This window comes from Haliotis asinina, chromosome 10 (genome assembly GCF_037392515.1).
Source record: "Haliotis asinina isolate JCU_RB_2024 chromosome 10, JCU_Hal_asi_v2, whole genome shotgun sequence".
NCBI classification, from domain to species: domain Eukaryota; kingdom Metazoa; phylum Mollusca; class Gastropoda; order Lepetellida; family Haliotidae; genus Haliotis; species Haliotis asinina.
The window spans coordinates 3,348,817-3,370,056 of NC_090289.1; the positions used below are offsets into that span (position 1 = coordinate 3,348,817).

General features: G+C 39.8%; 1 pseudogene; it reads right to left on the reverse strand.

Annotated features, from left to right (window-relative positions):
• Positions 1–3,999: 3,999 nt before the first annotated feature.
• On the reverse strand, positions 4,000–5,482 carry LOC137297810 (uncharacterized; annotated as a pseudogene).
• Positions 5,483–21,240: the final 15,758 nt, after the last annotated feature.

The window sequence follows — 21,240 nt, forward strand, 5'->3', positions numbered from 1 at the left end:
TTACTTGTGTAACTCGATGTAGTTTCAACCAGTGGTTTGAGAGATCAAAAAGTTTGCAACTGATGGTTGACATGACAAACTTTCTTGAACGTCTATCATGTGAGGTAAACAATAGCCCATTGATGTAAAGATTATGCTTTTAATGGCAAACAGATTTCAAGCAAACCCACTCTGTTCCTGCCAGTACCATCAGTGCCATGAGTCTGGCTACTGTACATAGAAAATGTCAATGACAAGGCTGAAAATAGCATCAGTCTATCAACTGTTTGATCAAACAACTTGACATACAATCATGGCTGTGCATTTTTACAGTCACAGAAAGTATTTCAGACTAGTAGAATAGATACCATTTGTACTTACCAACACTAAAGACTTAAGATTTTTTTTTTCTAACTCTGGAAAGAGTTCAAATCTGTCAAAACATCTGATACTTAAACAACGAGATTTGAACAATTAATGGAATAATTCTTTTCCTGATTCATGGGGGGTTGGGCTACTAATCATGCTGACCACAAGCATACTTTTTCATCCATGAAAGAATAGTTAGCCACAGATATTTTCCGAACACACAACTACAAAAACATCATATTCCTAAAAATTCCACAAAATTAAATAACCGTCCTGGCAATCAATTTACTTTGAGAACACTGCTTTGTAGTCTGTACCTACGTAGCCAGAGACCATATACCGAGGAACAGGCCTCAGCAGTACTTTATCATTAACCATCACTGCCACGATAACGAGTTCAAGCAATACCCAGTGAAATATTGTTTCTCTCAGTTGAAAGATATGAATTAGATAGAAACTATTTTTTTCTTGGTGGTATGCAAATCTACCAAGGGAGAATTTCGTTCGATAGGTGGCACTGTTAAAGATATTAATAAAGACGGAATTTGAAATATTGTTTCTCCGTTTTCACATCATTTAACTTTTGTCTCCTTAAATTTTATGTTTATATGTATACATCTATATTTCATGTGCATAACGTCTCATTCTGTTTTGGTGTGGCAGGTGGTGGTTGTATTTGACCGTGATAATTGTGAATTAAGCACAGTGTCGTGCTTGTGAGCATTGTTTGATATCTGGGGTTATGTGCTTATGATGAATTTTGTATCTAGTTAATTCCTGTACTGGTAGTAAACCAAGTTTGTTATGTGGAGCTGATTTGCTTGTATATACTACCATACATGGCTAGGTTGCAGAGCCTTTATAACACTGGTTTGTTGTGATTTTGCCAAGCTGCAAAGCCTATATAATATCCTGTCATATGTTTGAATGTAATATAATTGTTAGTATATGAGCAGCAATGTTTTGCAAACTAGGCTGCAGAGCCTTGAGAATACGGTTATGATTTTGTTGTCTTGTGGAGGGACAAAGTTTGTTTCAATTTTCATCATGTTGTAAATAATTCATGCTTAATAGTAAGAACTTCCATTCAGCTTTCGATAAGTTTGGACAAGGCTGTTCCCTTTCATCTGACAGAACAGTTATGGATGAATTTTCATCAGATGCGACTGAATGAAGAATTACAGGCAGACATCCGTGACATTTTGGTCAAAGTGACAAGTGAATCACACAGAATTATCCATATCTTTGCACAGTGTTTGTTGGACCACACATCATGAAAAATATTCTGAAGTACCTGTCAGAAACAATTCAGAAACATTCGCATCAAACTGCATCAGCAATCAGTGACAATGACCAAGCAGTGTTGTACTATGTGTCATAATGCAAGCTGTATTGAAGAAAAAGCTTATCTTTGGAAGGATATAGAGCAACACCTTGGAGAACTCTTTTCAATGTCTGATGGAACATCCAAAGAAGACTACATTGCCAGATTTAGTAGGTGGACAGAGAAAATATTCAGAGGGGGTCTACAATTCCCAAGTGACAACCTTTTTCTGCTTGTGAGATAATTAGAAATTGAAATAAGAAAGCATGTTAAACTCTCTCCATTGTGTGCCTCCTCTCTATTGTGTGATAAACTTAAAGACCTTAATGACAAGCTACGTGGTCTCCTACTACTGTTACAAATTAATCTCAAATGAAGGTGGACTAAAACTCAGTCTTGGAGTTCATTGTGGACTTATTTCTCTGTGTACATGGAGGTGCTGCAGCCAAATATTCAAAACATCAGCTTCAGAAGGAAAATAGGGGGATGAAGAATCGCAAGGGAGTTAAAAGGAGCAGATCTCTCAAGGAACATTGAAGAAACATGGAAACACAAACTAGACTGTACTATGAGAACTGCATATTTATAATATACTGAACATCATTGAAAACGCACCACCTGTAAATTTTGAAATAAGGCAATAGAATCGTTTGGAAATGGAAAATTAATGGTGGGAATTTTGATAATAACACACTAGATCGTAAATAACGCTCTACAGTAAAAAACGGATCGTTCGAACACATCATCGAACACATCACATGAAAACAACAAAATTCATGCACATCACACACGAAGGGCACAAATTGCATGCAGAAAGCATGCTGTTCAGGGGTATAAATGACCTTCGGCACAAGACCGTTCTCATTTTCGCAGTACTTTCGTAAGTAAAGTTTTTTCGCCATGCCAAGATTGTCACCAGAGGAACGAGAACAGGCCTTGGGTATGTTGCAGGTCGGCGCTTCAAGCAGAAACATTGCACGACGATTTGGGTGTCATCATTCGACCATTCTGAGGCTTGCTAACAGATACCAACAAACAGGAACCAGCAGGGACCGGCAACGCCCAGGTCAGGCACGTGTTACCACCCCTCGTCAAGATCGAGACATTGTACGGCGCCATATTCGGGATCGAACCTTGTCCGCTGCCAGAACCGCCAACGCTGTCCAGGGTCGACGTGGTTTGATCAGCGCTTCCACCGTCCGACGCCGTCTCCGTGCGGCAGGGTTACGTTGTCGACGCCCTTACGTTGGACCCATCCTGACTGACAGGCATCGCCGTGAACGCCGACAATGGGCTGAACAGCATCGTGTGTGGTTGTTACGACGTTGGCATGGTGTGGTGTTCTCCAACGAGTCGCGCTTTCACTTGCGAAATGCTGACGGGCGTCTACGGGTATGGCGTTGACGGGGTGAACGTTATCATCAGGATTGTGTTGTGCAAACCGATCGGTGGGGTGGAGGCAGCATTATGGTGTGGGGAGGGATAAGTTATCACCACAGAACCGCTCTGATTGTTTGTCGTGGCAGAGTGAATGCCGTTTACTACCGTGACAACATTCTTCAGAACAACGTCGTTCCCTTCTTTCACCAGCATCAAGATCTGCACACATTTCAACATGACAATGCACGAGCCCATACTGCACGTGTTTTGATACAGTATCTGGCTAACAACAACATTCCTCTACTTCATTGGCCTGCATTGTCACCAGATTTGTCACCCATCGAACACTTGTGGGATTACATCGGCCAACGCCTCGCACGTCGTCTACAGATCAACAACCTTGGGGAACTCGACAATGCCTTGCAGCAAGAGTGGAATGCAGTGCCTCAGGACTTTATTCAGAGACTTATCCGTTCAATGAGGAGACGTTGCACAGCTTGTGTTGCTGCTAATGGGGGTCATACACGCTACTGACTTTCCATTTTGACCCCATCTTTATTTCATTGTCAGCTGCATTAAATCTTCACTGTTTTGCTTGATTGTTTTTTGCTTCTCTTCTTTATCAAATATTGGTCTACACAAATATGTAAAATTTACATAGATTGCTCACTTCTGCTCTTAGAAATCCACAATTTTAGGGGTGGTGCATTTTCAATGATGTTCAGTATATAATAACTGTTGTAAGATTATTGGAAAACCTCATGCTGTGTCTCTCTACCTCAGTTCAAACTTCTGTCATGTTATGCATGAATGAATGAATGAATGAATGAACAAGTGACCATTTTATTTAAAATACTTTTGTTTCTTTCTTGGCCAAGGGGTGTCATCAACAGTTACCCTGCTACCACTGCACCTCTCTTCTGTGAGATATTGCCTCTGATAAAGATTCAGCAGCCCTGCAACCTAACTTTCATCTCAGTAATCATGTGCTTCATGTTGTACAGATTGTCCCTGGCACCTCCTTTTTGTCGATACTGGCCAAACTGTTCAAAAGGTACCTTACACATTCTACAATTGACTTCATAGATATTTGCAGTCCTTTCAGTGTCTGATGACTCAGTATCATACATCTCCTTTCTGCTAATGTCATGCCACCTGGACGCCTTATGATGCTCTCCTCCAACCGACGATCATAGAGATCCCTGTATTCCTTCTTGTTTGAATTTCTGGAAATAACTCCTTCTCTTAAACTTCTGGTATCTAAACAGTCAAAGAACTTGTCCATGTGCCTTATGAAGTTAATAGTTTCTTTGACTTCATCTCCATAGTGTTCTTCAAGAGCAGTAGCTACAGTTAAGTCAAAGTGGTCCCTTGTAAGTTTGTTTTACAATAAAGTGAGTTCTCCACAAATTGTTCATACAGTCTCACAATCTGCAGCCAGCTTACATCACAATGGTTTTCCACAGCTGTGTGGACATTTTGTGTGAACCTGAATTGGCAAAACAATTTCTTGTGGTATTGAGCAGATGAGGCAGATCCGATATCAAATATAATTTCTGTTTTGGAAATGAATATGGATTCCATGTCCAGCAGGTATTCCCCAGTTGTGGCACATGTAATTAAAAAAAATTCCTATTTGGGGTAGCACCATCACACATGATGAAGAGAGGCATCAATCCAATGTTCTCTAGAGTTAAAACAGATATTCCCACGATATGGTGTAGAAAAAAGATGCTTCATTACTTCTAGGGGCAAATGCAGGATACTGATACCGGAAATCAGCTACAATTCCTTGGATCATTATCACTAGCATATTGTGTCCTTCAATGTATCTTCCAACTGTATCAGTTCATTACCAGTTTTATCCAGGTCCACATATCCAACTAATTCCACAGATGACCTGTCATGCACAAGTCCTTCTGACACTTTCACTTCGTCCTGCCAATTGCTGACATAGCTAGCATGCCACAGGCATTTGCTTCCTGCATCAGATGTTTAGCATATTCAGGATGGAATCCAAGAATGCTGGGCAAAGAATGGGAATAATCAGATACGGTTCTCTTGCTTGACAATTTTATAAAACCTGTATGCCATGAAGCATCATAAGCTTTTCTGCTCTTGCTCTGCAAGTAAAGGCACCATTTGATCACCATAGGATACCATCTCATGGAACGTTTGTCAGTTAGGTCTGAATACTTCACTTGTTGTTCCCAAAATAATCTTTGCAGAGTTTTCATCAGAATAACTTCTTTGTACCTCAGAGCTGTATTCCTTCAGCATTTGTCTCAAGTCTTAAGTAGTATTTAGTTTTACTCCCTTATTTCCAATTGTATGCAAAACTTTTTATTTCAGTTGAGCTAATTCACTCTCAAGTGCCTGGTTCTGCGATTTAACAGTTTGAAATTTGCTCACAAGTTCCATTTTCCTCATGTGCTTATTGTGTCTTAACTGTATGTGTTACTATTCTGAGGAATGTGATGGAGCAGAAAACGTTCAATGTGGGGTTTAAAATTCGGGGGTAATATTAAAAAAGTGGGGGGAGTCGCAGGGATGAAAATTAAATGCAAATGTCGATATCCCTTGTCTGTTTCCCTTCCTCCAGCCTGGCTATTCTCGTCCTATACACATTTCCAAATATTTTCTCTGAATTATATCCAACTCAACTGGAATTTGAGCCATTATCCTGGAGCTCTTCTCAGTAGATTGATCTCGGCTACGGAGAAAGTTGATGCTAGCAGGTACTTTTTTTTATGTTTGGTGATACGTTGAGTATGACAACATATACTACTATAATAACAACTGATTTTGTTTGTTTTGATTTTGTGAAGTTGTCTGTTGAATTAGTGTAGGTCACAGATAAAAATGTACTATGTCACACCCATCTCGTGCGCATCATGTTATCCTTGTGTTTTTTCAAATCGTGTGTGCGCATTATTTGTCATGGCATATCTTGCACATGCCTTGAGCATATATATTGACTAGTAAAGGTAACTCCAGCTCTTTCTTGCCCTTCCTGTTAATTTGAGTCCTGAAGTTCTTTATCATTACATCAGAGGTTTGCTCTTCAGTCGTGGACAGGGACAGTTCGAACATGATAGGGGGTCCTGGCATGACGGAAGAAATTGATGAGAGCAAGTTAGGTAAACGGAAGTATCATCGGGGTAGAGTAGTAGAGGGTCAGTGGGTTTTGGATGGAATTTGTAGAGAGACTAGGAAGCTTTCTTTGGTGCCAGTGGACAAACGTGACCTACAGACACTTGGGAGCAAAATTACAGACCACGTAAGCTCGGGGTGGTCATGTTGTTAGGGACTGATGGAAAGGTTACAATGGACTTGTTGGTCTGGGTTATCATACAAACGTAAATCATGCTGAAAATTTCAAAGGTATTTCATCATATTGTTGGTTTTGATCATCTTGATATCCCTGTAATGTACTTTGACATTTTAAATTTTATACTTGTAAATAATTCCTATTGATGTTCTTACAGATCCTGTCACACCTCACCGAGTACATGTACAGATGCGTGTCCAAGCTGGTTTGATGTACCCTGGGGAAAGCTGGCAGTATGTTTACGAAGTATATAAATGTTAGGTGATGTGATGCTAGATCAAGTATGTCAAATAAGTATCATACTTCCATTTCCTCTCTGGCAGGTGTCGTGGCATCTAAACTGGCTGTTTAGGTTGTGTTCAGTAATTGCCTTGTGTTACAATTCCATTGTCTTATTGAATGTTGGTTGCATTTTTTTTCAAAATACAACCGTCACTGTTTTATAATTATATTTCAAAAGGGGGGGATACAGGCAGAACGAATACCAGTGTCATAAAATACTCCAAGAATGTAGTCATTTAAAACAACCTTTAGTTTCAGGTATGGACAAAACAAGCGGCGTATCAATGACAAAAGATTTGACAAAACATTAAATCAAGTAGTTACCACATGTTGAGACATGCCGATGCATTAACACTCGTGATTGCTACTCAGTCGGCTATTTCCAGCAATGCAAGAAAGGTGGTCACATGATTTTGTGCTTTTCTGAGAAATTGGGGAAGACCATGTGATGAGTCAGAGTTGTTACACAAAATTAGGAACAACAGTATACTGTCAAAACAATCATGATGTAATTCATTTGCAAAGCGTGGTCACAATTAAGAAATTCAGTATTACGAGTTGCTGTCCTCCCATGGCTACTGTGGAATTTCCATCAGTTAGTTTTACTCCACACTCTGCAATATTCCAGCTATATGGCAGCGGTCTGTAAATGATTGAGTCTGGACCAGACAATCCAGTGATCAACAATATGGCCATCGATCTGCGCAATTGGGAACAGATATGTCGGCTTAGTCAGAGAGCCTGACCACCCGATTCTGTTAGAAGCCTCTTACGACAAAAGCACAGTCACCTTTTAAGGCAAGCATGGGTTGCTGAAGGTATATTTAACCTCAGGACCTTCACTGGTCATTTTCCATCAGTGAAGAGAATATGAACTGAAATACTTTCATTTCCATTTTGGCAAAATAGGTATTTAATCAAAACCATTTGTCAAAATAAACCTAGCTCTTGAGTTTCTGCATGCTATGTCATTTATATCCTTATGTAATTTATGCTATTTTTAACTATACGAGTACATTACTATTGCAATATGAATCTTAAGTGTTGCCACTTGCTTAATCTGTGTGGGTGTGGTATTTTCAGCCAGTCATGAGTCACATCGGGGAAACCCCAACTGATGTGCCGCCACACAAAGAATAACACACTGGGTTTAATCCTTTATTTTGTAATGACAATGGATTATTTTAATTATTCACAAGAAATCATTCATGATGATTTATTCCAAAGGACTATTCAAGTTATCTCAAATATATATTTACTTCAATATTTGTCCATCTTGTGCCATCTGCTATTAAAATGGCAGTGCATTTGTCAACCACACAATGTTCAATCAATAAATGACACTAATAGTGACAGTTACTACAAATAAGGATAAAGGGACACAACTTAGGAGGATGACAAACTATAATGATTTTGAAAGCTTCATGACGGCAACTCCAAAATCTGGTAACGAATAAAAACAGCATACTAAAGGTCAGCTAGATCTTGACTACTGAAAGATATTCTGTTTCTCAGTTTTACACAGATTTGCACAAAATGTTGAAGGTAATTGTAAGGTGTGGTTTATGTGATGGCTGTGTAGTGGCATTACGCGCTGTACAAGCAACCTTATTACTAGTATTTTAACTCCAAATCTGGGGTAGTGGTAATATTCAGAAGTGGGAATAGTGCAAAAAATATGGTATTTAAAAACACAGAGTGACAAATTTGTTGTGAGGCAAGCATACTTTCTGAGTGTTCCTATCAGACTGCAAGCAAACAGTTAGCAATTTTTAATTTGTTAAATATGATTCTAACCTTCCCTTGTACTGTTTTGAAAATAAGTAACTTGACTTTTTTTTAGTCCATGAGCCAGAGCAAATGGGCTCCAAAAATGGAGGGATAAATAACCACTGATTTTCAGCTGGCCTGAGGTTTCAAGTGCATGATAGAATGCTATGGACTTTCAGGTGTCTGGCGAACAATGATTTAGTGCAACTACTTCCATGATTAGTGCTACTATTTGACACTTTGCATGGATTTTGTAGAAAGTATCCGCTGCCAAATGTTTTTCATTAACTCAATCTCTTCAGCCCAACATTCCACATTGTTATATTTCTTACATATCAGTTCTTTGAATGTTGTTGTGCGAAGTATTGTCCACACAAACATTTCTCAGAACACATCCTCAAACACATGACTGCCATATTTCCTGATCCACATGTTCAAACAATTAAATATTAAATATCCATCAGGTTTTGTTATTTTACTTTCCCCATGGTCTTCCTAAGTGCTCTCTGAAGGAGTTGTTTCCCCTTGACAGGCAACTTTCAAACATCTCTTCTCAAAAGACAACGATGTGGGCCTGCTGTGCAGACAAGCTCTCACTTCTCCCTCAATTCAAGCATGATGAGATTGACAAAGCACTTACAGAGATGGTGCAGCAGTGCTGATGAGACTGACAAGTCACATTTTGTGGTTATTCTATGTTTTGGTGTTTCGTTCGGTTCAAAGGAACTTAGAATGCTTGTAGAATGCAGCTTTCTTAAGATGTATCCCTGGCTTACTGAGGACATATAGAAGTCTGAAGCAACAGTTTTCAAAAACTCTACACTCAAGATGTTAGTCATTTCTTGGATGTATTAGAAATTCCATGATCATAAGAATAGTGATAGATTCACTGGCAGTTTCATTTTCTTAACTGCTGGAATCCATCCCACTTGTCAGCAACTGAGCAGACGCTGAAGGTCAGTGTGGTTGCAGGAAACTCCTGTTGAAAAATCCCACTGTTGAGAGATGCTGTTATACAGTTTTTACATGCATGAGGCGCTGCTAAGGGAACCATGATTAAGTCTGCCATGCTGGTAGCAAAGTACACTGTCCTGTGATGGTTCCTGGTCTTGTCTAAGATGAAGGGTAGGTAGTAGAAAGGCACAAGCAATGATTCCCTCTTAACATGCTGATGAGGCATCATCTGCATAGGCTTAGCAAACTGCTCGAGTTTCTGTATAGGCCTACACAAGGTTATTCCCATTTGATCCCTGTCTGAAAGTGTCTGCATTAAGCGCCTATTCTGTTGTCAAAATCTTGTCCAGGCATGACAGCATTCAATGTGTGATGTTTTAGAGTGCATCTACCTGCCAATGTCTCTGTACACTGGGTGTGGGTCTACCTGTTGGACTTGATGACTTTTTTGATTCTGAGAATGTCTGAGATATGCTGAGGCAAGATCCATAATAAACTAAATAAATGGTCACATCCATTGTCTCATGGTGAGATTCTTAGAATTTGGATATTCTTTTTCCACTGGTGGATAAACAATACCTTGACATGTCACAAACTGCACCATGTTCTTCTTTATTACTTCGGCCGTAGTTATGATTTTCATGATGCACCGTGACTTCCAGTTTTCAGGAAAATAGATCCTTCTGATGAGGCGAGTTGTTGGAAGGCTTGTTCACATTGACATTTGGGAGACGTCCAGGAAGACAAAGTCCAGGAATCCATGAATAGTGACTTATGGCAGATGGAGGTATGCTAGTTCTGGGGCTGTTATCGTAAAAAGCACTGGAGCGGTTATCGAGATTCCAAATGGTAAGATCCTGAACAGCCTACTGTTGACAGCAAAGCTGATGGATATGCACCATTTAGATTGACAGATCATGGAGTCTTGTTTATGTTGTCCAAGGTGGGCGTCTAAGGTATTCCTGGTTTAGGATGTTCAGGTCTATGATCATTTAGAGCCAGAAATAAGGAGATAAAATCGTGCTTCCAGCATCCACTGGGTTCAGTTTGATAACGGCATTCTTATCTATGAGTTTGCTGATCGTTGTCATCACTGCTGAAAGTCATGGCTTCTGAATGTGGTATGGAAGTCTCACTGAAGAGGTCATTTACTCTGATTTTCTGGGAACTGATGACCTTGAGGACCCGTTTGTTCTGATGATCTTCCAATTTTCAATGGTGAAGGAGAGCTGCCTCCAGCACCCTCAAACACCCTTTTGGAAACCAGGCATCAGTTTTCAATGTACAATTGTTGTTGCTACCTGTTATAGTCAAGAGGAAACCATGAACGTCAGTTTGAGTTTAGGCATGATTTTCAAAACTTCTTGATAAATCCCCTCTCAAGCAGCTTTAGGTAGGCACAGGTGCCCTGTCTGAGATTGATGTTTGCAGGATTTTTCTGTGGGCCCCACATGGTTCTTATTGCTGTCTGAGCGATTTCCTTATGCTCTTCAGACCCCTCACACTTCAATCAAGCATTTAATAGTTGGTACTCAATAGTTTGGGAGTATATAAAATTTTACACTTGTAGGTGGTCTACAGGAAGTAATAAGAACTGCACTAATAGCATAACCGAGAGAGTTTAAAAATCAAACAACACTTTGGCCATTCTGCGTAGGTAACATCTGTTTACAATGTTATAAAGTTTCAATGCAGAGGGATAGTCTATGTTTAATGTTTTCCAGACTAACCTGTACTTGTATTTTGTAGATGGTACATACGAATTCAGCCAGATCTGATTTTCTTCTCCAATTTTTATGCATATTCTGAGACTTCAACAGCAAAGCTTTAGAACCCTTTCTCTGGTGAAGGAGATGAAGACTCTGCTTTGTCCATAACAGTTCTTGAATTGCAGTGCAGAATGGAGTGGATAGTCTGAATTTAAGGAGCAGATCCTGTGGTTCTTATTCTTTAAGTTGTCAGTTTGGAAAGACAATTCTGTCTAGTCTTGAACAAAGGTGCCTCCACTCTTAATGTCTGTTGCTAACACCTGATGTGATATCAGTGGCATGGTATCTGGGAAAAGGACGATCAGGATGGTGATCATATCTACTAGTTTTGAGCCATTTGAGATCAGTGGTATTCCATGCTAAACCTGTGTAGAAAATCCTGAAATGGCATGTCATAGAATGAATTGGCCATATCTGACTTGTTAGCAGTCTGTGATGTGCAGACCCTCTTTGGTTAGTGCAGTTTGACACTTTGCTGCTCGCCTGCACATGTGATATTCACAGCTCGTATTTACAGTTGGCCTTTTGCACCTACTGGTATCCTGTTTCCTGTCTGAAGATCTCATGCAGGTACTTTTCTGCTTGGTGTAATCAGCACAGTCCATGCTAATAGTTCTAGTTAACCCTCCACAAGTTAAACCTGTTGATCACAAACATGTTCAGAAAATAAGGCAATCAAGTCTTAGAGGGATCGATTCGTAACAATTAAACCAAACTCATGGCTGGCATGACTGATGAGGCAGGGAGTCCTGCACTATAGGTGTGAAATCTGTATGAGGGCCTACAGGCAGCCTATGATCTAACCAAGTTTAGCAAAATATGACTACTGGTAAGAAAGAAAGACTCACTGAAAATCATAATGGAGTGCCTAAAGCTTGGGACAAAAAATTCACTACTGAAAATGGATTCTAGAATATCAAAGTGAAACCTTCAAAGACTACACAGAGTCCGGACAGGAAGTAACATTGTCTTAACTTATTTACGTAATTAAAATATTGGGGCTTCCACAGCTAGGTTTAAGGCATCTCACCAATGTCAAACAAAGCTGTCTCAATCCGTACATTCAATTGATGTGCCACGCGAGAGCGCACGCACAAACAGCGTTAAAACAATTTTCTGCTGTTTAAATAAACACGTTATACATCGTGTAGTAACCACACATGCTCTCGCACACACCTGTAGTGTACATGGTCGTTATCGTATATTACAGCTCAAGAGTCTGTATATATCAGCACAACTTCAGATGCAATGCTGTAGTAACCACACAACATGGCACATGAAAATGCAAATGATGACAATCTCTCATCATCACGGATGAGAATGATCCTGAATAGGAATTAATGGAGAATACGGAACGACCTCTTCTATCAGAAAAGAGAGATGAAGACGACAACATCATCATATTTTCATCTGATAACGAAGTCTACAAGCCCATCATCCGCGACCCCTCATCAACGCCATTGAAGACGACGAGCCACGAAGAGAAGACAATGCCGACCAGCACTCACAGGCTGCCTATTCGCCGAAAGACGTGTTTCTCTTCAAATTAGGTGAATTGACAGTCAGCAATATATGATATCCAACATCGTTTACGTGCTCAGGGTTTTACAGCGATTCCTGGACAGAGTACACGTCAGTGTGGACACGAAACACAACCTCGCACATATCTTCGACACCCTCATAGCTCATCTTTGTAACTTGTAATATACATACATATTGTTTTTTTTGTTTGACAGATAACAATTCGGGTGATCCTTATTATTATGTTTATTATTATTATGCGTGACAGATTAAGATAGAAATGCAGCAGAGAGGGTTGTTAGTATTATTATCATTATGAGTATTACTATTAAGCTAGGTAAGCATACATTTTGAACTAAGACATTTTTTTGTGTATCTTTTCTGCAGACATACGCTCTGTGAATGTTGTGACATATCTGGCAAAGAATGATCTACAGGAACCGGTCTGCATCTTGTTTGGGAGGTTTCGGGAACTGACAGGTGAGATGATTTTGTGGGGAATGGAACACCTTGCTCAGTCCCACACATCTTTCACATTCAGCTGCACCATGACAATCGAGCTGTGCATTGATAGGGATCCTGCCACTGTGGTATGGTAGGGGTAATGGACGCTGATCTAAAAAACAGTTAATTACCATGAAAGAGTTTAGCAGGCACAAATCCAACAGGGATGGGTCAATCACAGATATAGAGAACCATGACAATTTGTGCTTAGGTTGGGCTATTGCTGTAGCCATGTATTTACTCAGGCTTGTTGTACCGCTACTTCTGGATGCAATCAATAAGGAACGCAGACATCGGTACATGGAGAGAAGCATTCTTGAGGGATGCAAGAGACCTACAAACCAAAACATTCGCACAATCTCAGACAGCAAGCACGCTTGCACATACACACCATCACACCCGGTAATGGTCCTTCTGTTTTGCACATTCCGCATACTCCTCATGGCTGAACGCATCACGTGCATTGATATTTTCGGGTGGTCCGCTAACATCCTCAGAGGTGGTACATATGGTCACTACGATTGCATCAATGCGGTAGTGGGTTTATACAGCGATAACAACTTTTGCAGGCGATGCTTTAGGGGATACAAATTTGACACCATACACGCATGCACTACAGAGTACATGTGGTCATGAGGGTAAAAGCTGTCTACGATTTTTGTCAACAACAGCCCGATAATGAAACACTCGATGGTGTTAATGGTGATGACAAATCAAATCTACTCAGGCATACTTGCTGAGAGTGCCGCGTATAATTTCCTACTAACGACTGTCATGTGGCTTATATCGCCAACCGTATTTGTGGGGAGAAGAGATTCTGGTGTCCAAAATGTAAACCGACAGAAATGCCAGCTATGAGTGTCTCAAAGACGACAAAGACAGTGTGTCATCGGTGTAAGAGTCTTTTCAGACCATCACACCAATGTCATGTCTGTCAGCGTTGAAGAGGAACATCGTGTAGACTATAATCTCACCAAGTACATTTTTTACGATTTCGAATCCATGTGTGACGAAAACAGCAAACACATATCCAGTCTATGCATTCTTCAACTCGGTTGTGATAAGTGTATGAAATTGATGTCCGAGTACTTATACAAGAAAATACTGTGCATACCTCCGGATAATAAAAGGGAAATTGTCATGGATGGTCCCTATACTGAGGCACTGAAGTTTTTTCTGTCATCTCATGCTACCAGCACCACCTCCGAAATCAAAACAGGGTATTCCTAAGAACACTACCACATCGCCCAAGGTTGAGGAGCGCACCGCCATGTCTGTTTTAAACTGCCACTACGACTGACAAAGACAACGGAGGCGATTCCACCATGTGGCTCACTACGCTAAGGGTTACGACAACCATTTCATTGTGAAATCGCTGTTGGAATGTCTTACCCAAAAGCCTAAGGCCATATTGAGTGGCAGAAAGATTTTGAACATGTCTGTGCGTCTCGTTTTTCAACACTCCCACAACTATATCCCTACCGTTCCGAGCAAATTCTGTGACACCTACAGGTTGGAAGACGGTGAAAATGGGTATTTCCCTAATCTCTTTTTAACCACAGCGACGCGAACTAGACTGCTGTACAGTTCAGTCTACCCCCAAATCATTTCTATGGTCCGGATAGTATGTTCTGCAATGCACGCAAGGCCTTCCTGTCGTGGTATCAGAAAAACAAGCGGAAAGTTTTCGACAAGCAGACCGAACATTTGAAACATTGTCGGCAAGACGTGATCATCTTGAGACGCAGTTGCACAAAGTGCATACACATATTCCTGTCTATAAACGATGTCAATCCATTTCATGAGTGAATCCCTTTGCTCCACGCCTGCATGTTGTTGTTTAGATGAAAGTACCTTAGACTCAATACCATAGCCATAATACCTCCAGGTGGGTATTGTGTTTTTGGCATGGGTGTATGATGATCACGAACAAGCACAATTTCTACAACCTCTTTTACAACAAGTGCATGGACGTGAAAGACATCGTTTTAGTCAGCCCCAACACTCTACTCGTCATTTCATCCCATCGAGGCGCTTTGGCGATGCTGTGTTGTACGGATTCTGTGATTTACATGGAGGAAAGCGAGTCAACCTTTGAAACTTGGTGATCCTATGGGCAAATGGACTGACGAGATAGAAGAGGGCAATTGCATTGAATTTATGACACTTGCACTGAAACATTATGCATATTGATTACATCAAACGCTGCGTAAAGGCTCATGGGAAATCACGATCAGATCAGAGGGTTTTCAGGTCCATGGTCAAGACAGCTCTCCCGATGAGAAAATTTGGGTCACTTACCACTGTCAATCTATCGAAAGATTACGTGTTTTACTACATCATCCACGAACCCATAACCTCTAAGCTGACCTACACAGTACTCTACAGCTTGGACACCAGTCCCTAATGATTGGTCGATCCATCTTTCTTTTTCCCCAATAATAGCCCTGACAACATCAGTCTGTACCTCTTAAGAGCTGCAAGCCCGTAGCGGGTGGCAACAATGACGAGCCACCATCTCGCATGTGATGCTAGCACTATAATACAGCATGGGTTCCTCTAAACCATCACGTACCCTTCCTCAAACACCGCAAGAACAACCACGTTCAAAGTGCAAAAGAGTGAGTGAGTGAGTGAGTTAAAATTTAATGTCACATCGGCAATATTTCAGCCATATCGTGACGGGAACGGAACATTAAAATGGAATATATGAGTATTATAACAATCAGTCGACGAAGGACAGTAAAAAACTAGAACATCACAGAAATGAATGTAAAACTAGTAGCTATGCCTAAAACAATTTATCTATAGAGGACAATACAATATAAAACCGGGCTATAGATTGCCAACAACTGAAGGTAGATCACCATTCTAGGGACCATGGGGACTTACAGTACTTTTGCTACCTGCATGGACCCTAGCTGGATTTACATCATCCCCTCAGCCATCAGCAATTTCGGAAATCTAGCCATACAATAAAAATACACTTATACTACCATTAAAAACGTGGAAATTTAGAATTTACTTTGCATGTTTGTGGACTTACGTACCCTCTCAGGAGGACAATAATTTTACAATACTTCAACCCCCTTTGAGGGTACAGCCACCAACAATTCAAGTTACTAATTCAAACTACCAGTCATTAAAATACATCTATTTACAGAAACATATTATTCAAAATTCAACCAAAAAATCAATTTCTTTTAAAAAACCTATAATTAAATGAGAATTAACGCTGGTAAAAAGATCCTTAATTGTTTTAACTGTAAAATACTTATCCCTTGTGATGGAGAATTCAACACAGTCAAGCAGAATATGCTTGACCGTCACTCTCTCATCACAAGGGATACAAAATGGAGGATCTTCACCTTTTAACAGGTACGCATGAGTGTATCTAGTGTGGCCAACACGACATCGTCGCAAAATAACCTCTTCAAATCTGGACTGACAACCCAAGTGGGTATAACCAATGTAAGCTTTTATCTCATGTAATTTATTGATACCCACTTGGGTGTCCCACTTCTTTTGCATCAGATCACGGATATAAGATCTAATGGTGGCTTTGTAATCACTATAAGGAATAAGAAGTGGTGTCACAGATTTGTTGAGTGCTGCTTTAGCAGCAAGGTCAGCCAGTGTGTTACCAGAAATGCCTACATGGCTGGGTAACCAACAAAAGACGATGTCGTATTGGCCAGTAGCAAGATCATTATACAATGCAATAATTTCTATTAAAAGTGGATGTTTGCAAGAAATATTTTTAATAGCCTGAAGGCAAGAAAGAGAATCGGAATAGATTATATATTGTTTACGTTTCGGGTGTCTTTGAATATATTTGAGAGCTGTTAATATGGCGTTAGCTTCAGCTGTAAAAATAGAACTATTATCTGGTAATCTAGAAGATATTGTTCTGGATCCAATGACAGTGGCACAAGCCACTGCGCCACCGTCCTTGGACCCATCTGTAAATAAAGGTTTGTAATTGCTATATTTATGCTTTAATTGATGATATTCTTGTTTATATTGTAAGTCATTTGTTTCTGATTTTTTAAAAAATGTTAATGTTAGGTCAACTTGTGGCCTAACCAACTGCCAAGGAGGAGAAGAAAGAAGACGGGAAGGCGATATACTTTCCAGCTCAATACCGGCAGAAGAAATAAATGGTTTAATTCTGTGCCCAAGAGGTGGAACAAGAGAAGACTTTTTGTTATACAAATCTTCATAAAGGGGATTGAACACACAGTTATAGGCAGGGTTAGATTCATCAGAATATAATTTAGTAGTGTATTGTAAAGACAATTTTATACGACGTTGAGTAAGAGATGGTTCATCGGCCTCAACGTAGAGACTATCAATAGGTGAAGTTCTGAAAGACCCAAGGCAAAGTCTTAAGCCTTGATGGTGGACAGAATCAAGAAGTTTAAGGTTGCTGTTGCAGGCTCCACCATATACGATGGAACCATAATCGAGTTTCGAACGTATGAGTGATCGATACAGGTGTAAGAGGGTTGCTTGATCCCCTCCCCACTTTGTGTTGGAAACAACTTTCAACAAGTCAAGAGCCTTCAAGCATTTAGTTTTAAGGGACTTGATATGAGGCAGAAATGTTAAATGGGAGTCAAAGATTAGGCCCAAGAACTTGGCCTCCTTTACAACTTTGATGGGAGTGCCATCTAGAGATAGTTCAGGGTCTGTATGTGGTTTATATTTTCTGCAAAAATGTATACAGTTAGTTTTGGATTTAGAAAATTTAAAGCCGTTTTCAAGACACCATTTATTTATTTTGTTTAAACACAACTGCAGTTGTCGTTCAATAGTATGCATATTTTTCCCACGACAAGAAATATTAAAATCATCCACAAATAATGATCCATCAATTGAATCGTTTAAAACTTTTGATAAACTGTTTATCTTTATGCTAAAAAGTGTGACAGACAAAATACTGCCTTGTGGAACACCCTGATCCTGATTGTAATGATCAGACAGGGTAGAACCCACTCGAACTTGAAACTGTCTGTCCTTTAAAAAATTTGCTATAAATTGAGGTAAACGACCTCGTAAGCCGTAGTCATGTAGGTCTCTTAAAATACCATATTTCCAGGTTGTGTCATATGCTTTTTCTAGATCAAAAAAGATAGACACAGTATGTTGTTTATTAATTAGTGCATTTTTAACAAATGATTCTAAACGCACTAAGTGATCGACAGTACTTCTGTTTTTACGGAAACCACACTGTATATCAGTTATAAGGTTATTTGTTTCCAAGTACCAAACTAGTCAATTGTTTATCATGCGTTCCATGGTCTTGCAAACACAGCTAGTTAATGAAATCGGACGATAATTGGATGGATCCGTATGATCACGTCCAGGTTTAGGTATGGGTACTACTATGGCGTCACGCCATGAGGGAGGAAAGTTACCCGATGTCCAAATATCATCAAAAATATTGAGAAGAGTCTCTAGGCAGGATTCTGGTAAGTGCTTCAGGAGTTGATAATGTATGTTATCAGCTCCAGTAGCAGTGTCATGAGCTTGATCAAGAGCAGTATGCAGTTCATGAATAGAAAACGTTTCATTATAATCTTCCCCATTATCAGAATTGAAATTAATAGTTTTCTTTTCTTGTTGTTTTTGATATTGCTGGAATTTTGGTACATAATTTGAAGAGGAAGAGTGTTTAGCAAGGGTTTCACCTAGTTTATTAGCAATATCTGATTTATCAGTAAGCAATTGATCTCCATGTTTGAGATGATGGACAGTAGATTTAGTACCTTTACCTTTGATTTTCTGGACCATGTTCCATACCTTGGACATGGGTGTCCGAGAATTTATTTTGGACACATAATTTTACCAAGATTGGCGTTTGTTTTGTTTAAAAGTACGCCGCGCTTTAGCATTTAAAATTTTAAATTTATTTAAATTATGTACCATAGGATGGCGACGGAAATAATGTTCTGCCTTTTTCCTTGCCTTCTTAGCTTGTTTGCACTCATCGTTGAACCATGGTTTTCTTATGTGTGGAACTACAGAGGAATTTGGTATACACTCATCAGCTATGGAATTCAGTTCATCAGTAAAACATTTAATAGCATCAGGAACGTCAATAAAAAGTTCGGGTTTAAGTTTTTCAGCACACAGTGTTTCATATAAAGTCCAGTTAGCCTTTGTAAAATTCTGCCTTGATGATGGAGGAACATCAGATGGAGTTACAGCTTTTAATATAGTAGGAAAATGGTCACTTCCACAGAGGTCATCGTGGACTGACCATTCAAATTCATTTAATAGTTCTGAATTTGTAAGTGACAAGTCGAGAGCAGAATAAGTCCCTGTACCAGGGTGTAAATATGTGTTGGAACCATCATTATAAATACATAAATCATTGTCAGAACAAAAGTCCTCCAACAATTTACCTCTAGTGTTTGTATTTACACTACCCCAGAGTGGGTTGTGGCCATTTAAATCTCCCATTATAATACAGGGCTTTGGGAGCTGATCATATAGAGCTTGAAGATCGGTTTTGGCAAAAGCCGAAGATGGTGAAATATAAAGAGAGCACAGCGTAAACGCTACATGTAAAATAATTCTCACTGCAACAGCCTGCATATTAGTATTAAGTGAAACAGGGCTTTGAATAACATTTTGTTTGACTAGAATGGATGATCCGCCAGTGGCCCTATCACACAGAGGTGAAAAACAATGATATGCATTAAAATGGCGAAGGTCAAATGCATCTGTTTGTTTTAAATATGTCTCTTGGAGACATACCGCTGAAGGTGTGAAATCTTGGACTAATAGCTGTAATTCATGTAAATTAGTCCTCAAACCTCTGCAGTTCCATTGTACAATATTATTGGAATAAACTATCTTTTGGGGGGATTTTTTGGGAATCTACCCCGCACTCTTTTGGAGGGCGACAAGCTATGTGCCCTAGAATGGACGTTTTCAGAAATGTCCATATCTTCAAGAGACCCATATTTATTAAACAATTGAATTTTATTTTGTGACCCCTTAGGAGCTCTGCCACTTTGTTGTTTTGAAGCATCTGACTTAGGTTTGGGTTTAGTTTTAACAATTTGTTGTCTATCAGCTGTTGAATGAGACTCAGAGCGTGACTGTGAAGATGACTTATGATCAGAGGACTTTGATGTAGTAGGAAGTGATTCCTCAGTCTGGGATGATATAGCAGGGTATAAAACCTGTGGGGAGTCGGAACTGACCCAAGTCAAGGTAGTTTGGCATCCTGTGGATGATTTTGTTATTTTAGAGCTGAATTCAGATGATGATTTTGCTACTGTAGCATAACTTTCTAGAAGGTCAGATCTCTTCACCAGTTTCTTTGCCTCAGAAAAAGAGATATTTTGGGTGAACTTTATTTTGTTAATCGCCATTTGCTCTTTCCATATTGGACACTGTTTTGACGAAGATGAATGGTCGCCAGAGCAGTTAGTGCATTTTTTAAAGTCACTGTCACAATCTTCTGTTGTGTGTGTCTTCTCACCACAGTGAGCACACACAACAGACAATGTGCAGGTAGGTACACCGTGTCCATATTTCTGACATTTAAAACACCTGAGCGGGTTGGGGATGTAGGTTTCAACTTGGATATTGCAGTAACCCGCCTTTACTGATTTGGGAGCATTTGGCAATGAAAAAGAAAACAGATAGGTATTTGTTTGGATTGTTTCATTGTTTTTTCGGGTGGAAAAGCGCTTCACATACAGCACACCTTGATCCTTCATTTCGCATGCTATATCAAGCTCGGACATGTCAGCAAACAACCGATCACGATCTCTGACGATACCTTTACTTGTGTTCAAGGTCTTGTGAGCAGAGACCGTGACCGGAATGCCCACAAAAGATTCAATGTTCATCAGATTGGTTGTCTGCTGTTTCTTGCCACACTCTATTAGCAATGCACCCGAACGCAAGCGTCTAATGTTCTTGACATCCCCAGCAATACCTTGAATGCCCTTAGATACTGCGAAAGGGTTCAACTTCAATGGTGTCTTGTCCGGAGTCTCAATAACGAGGAAACGTGGCCAATACTCAATCGATAG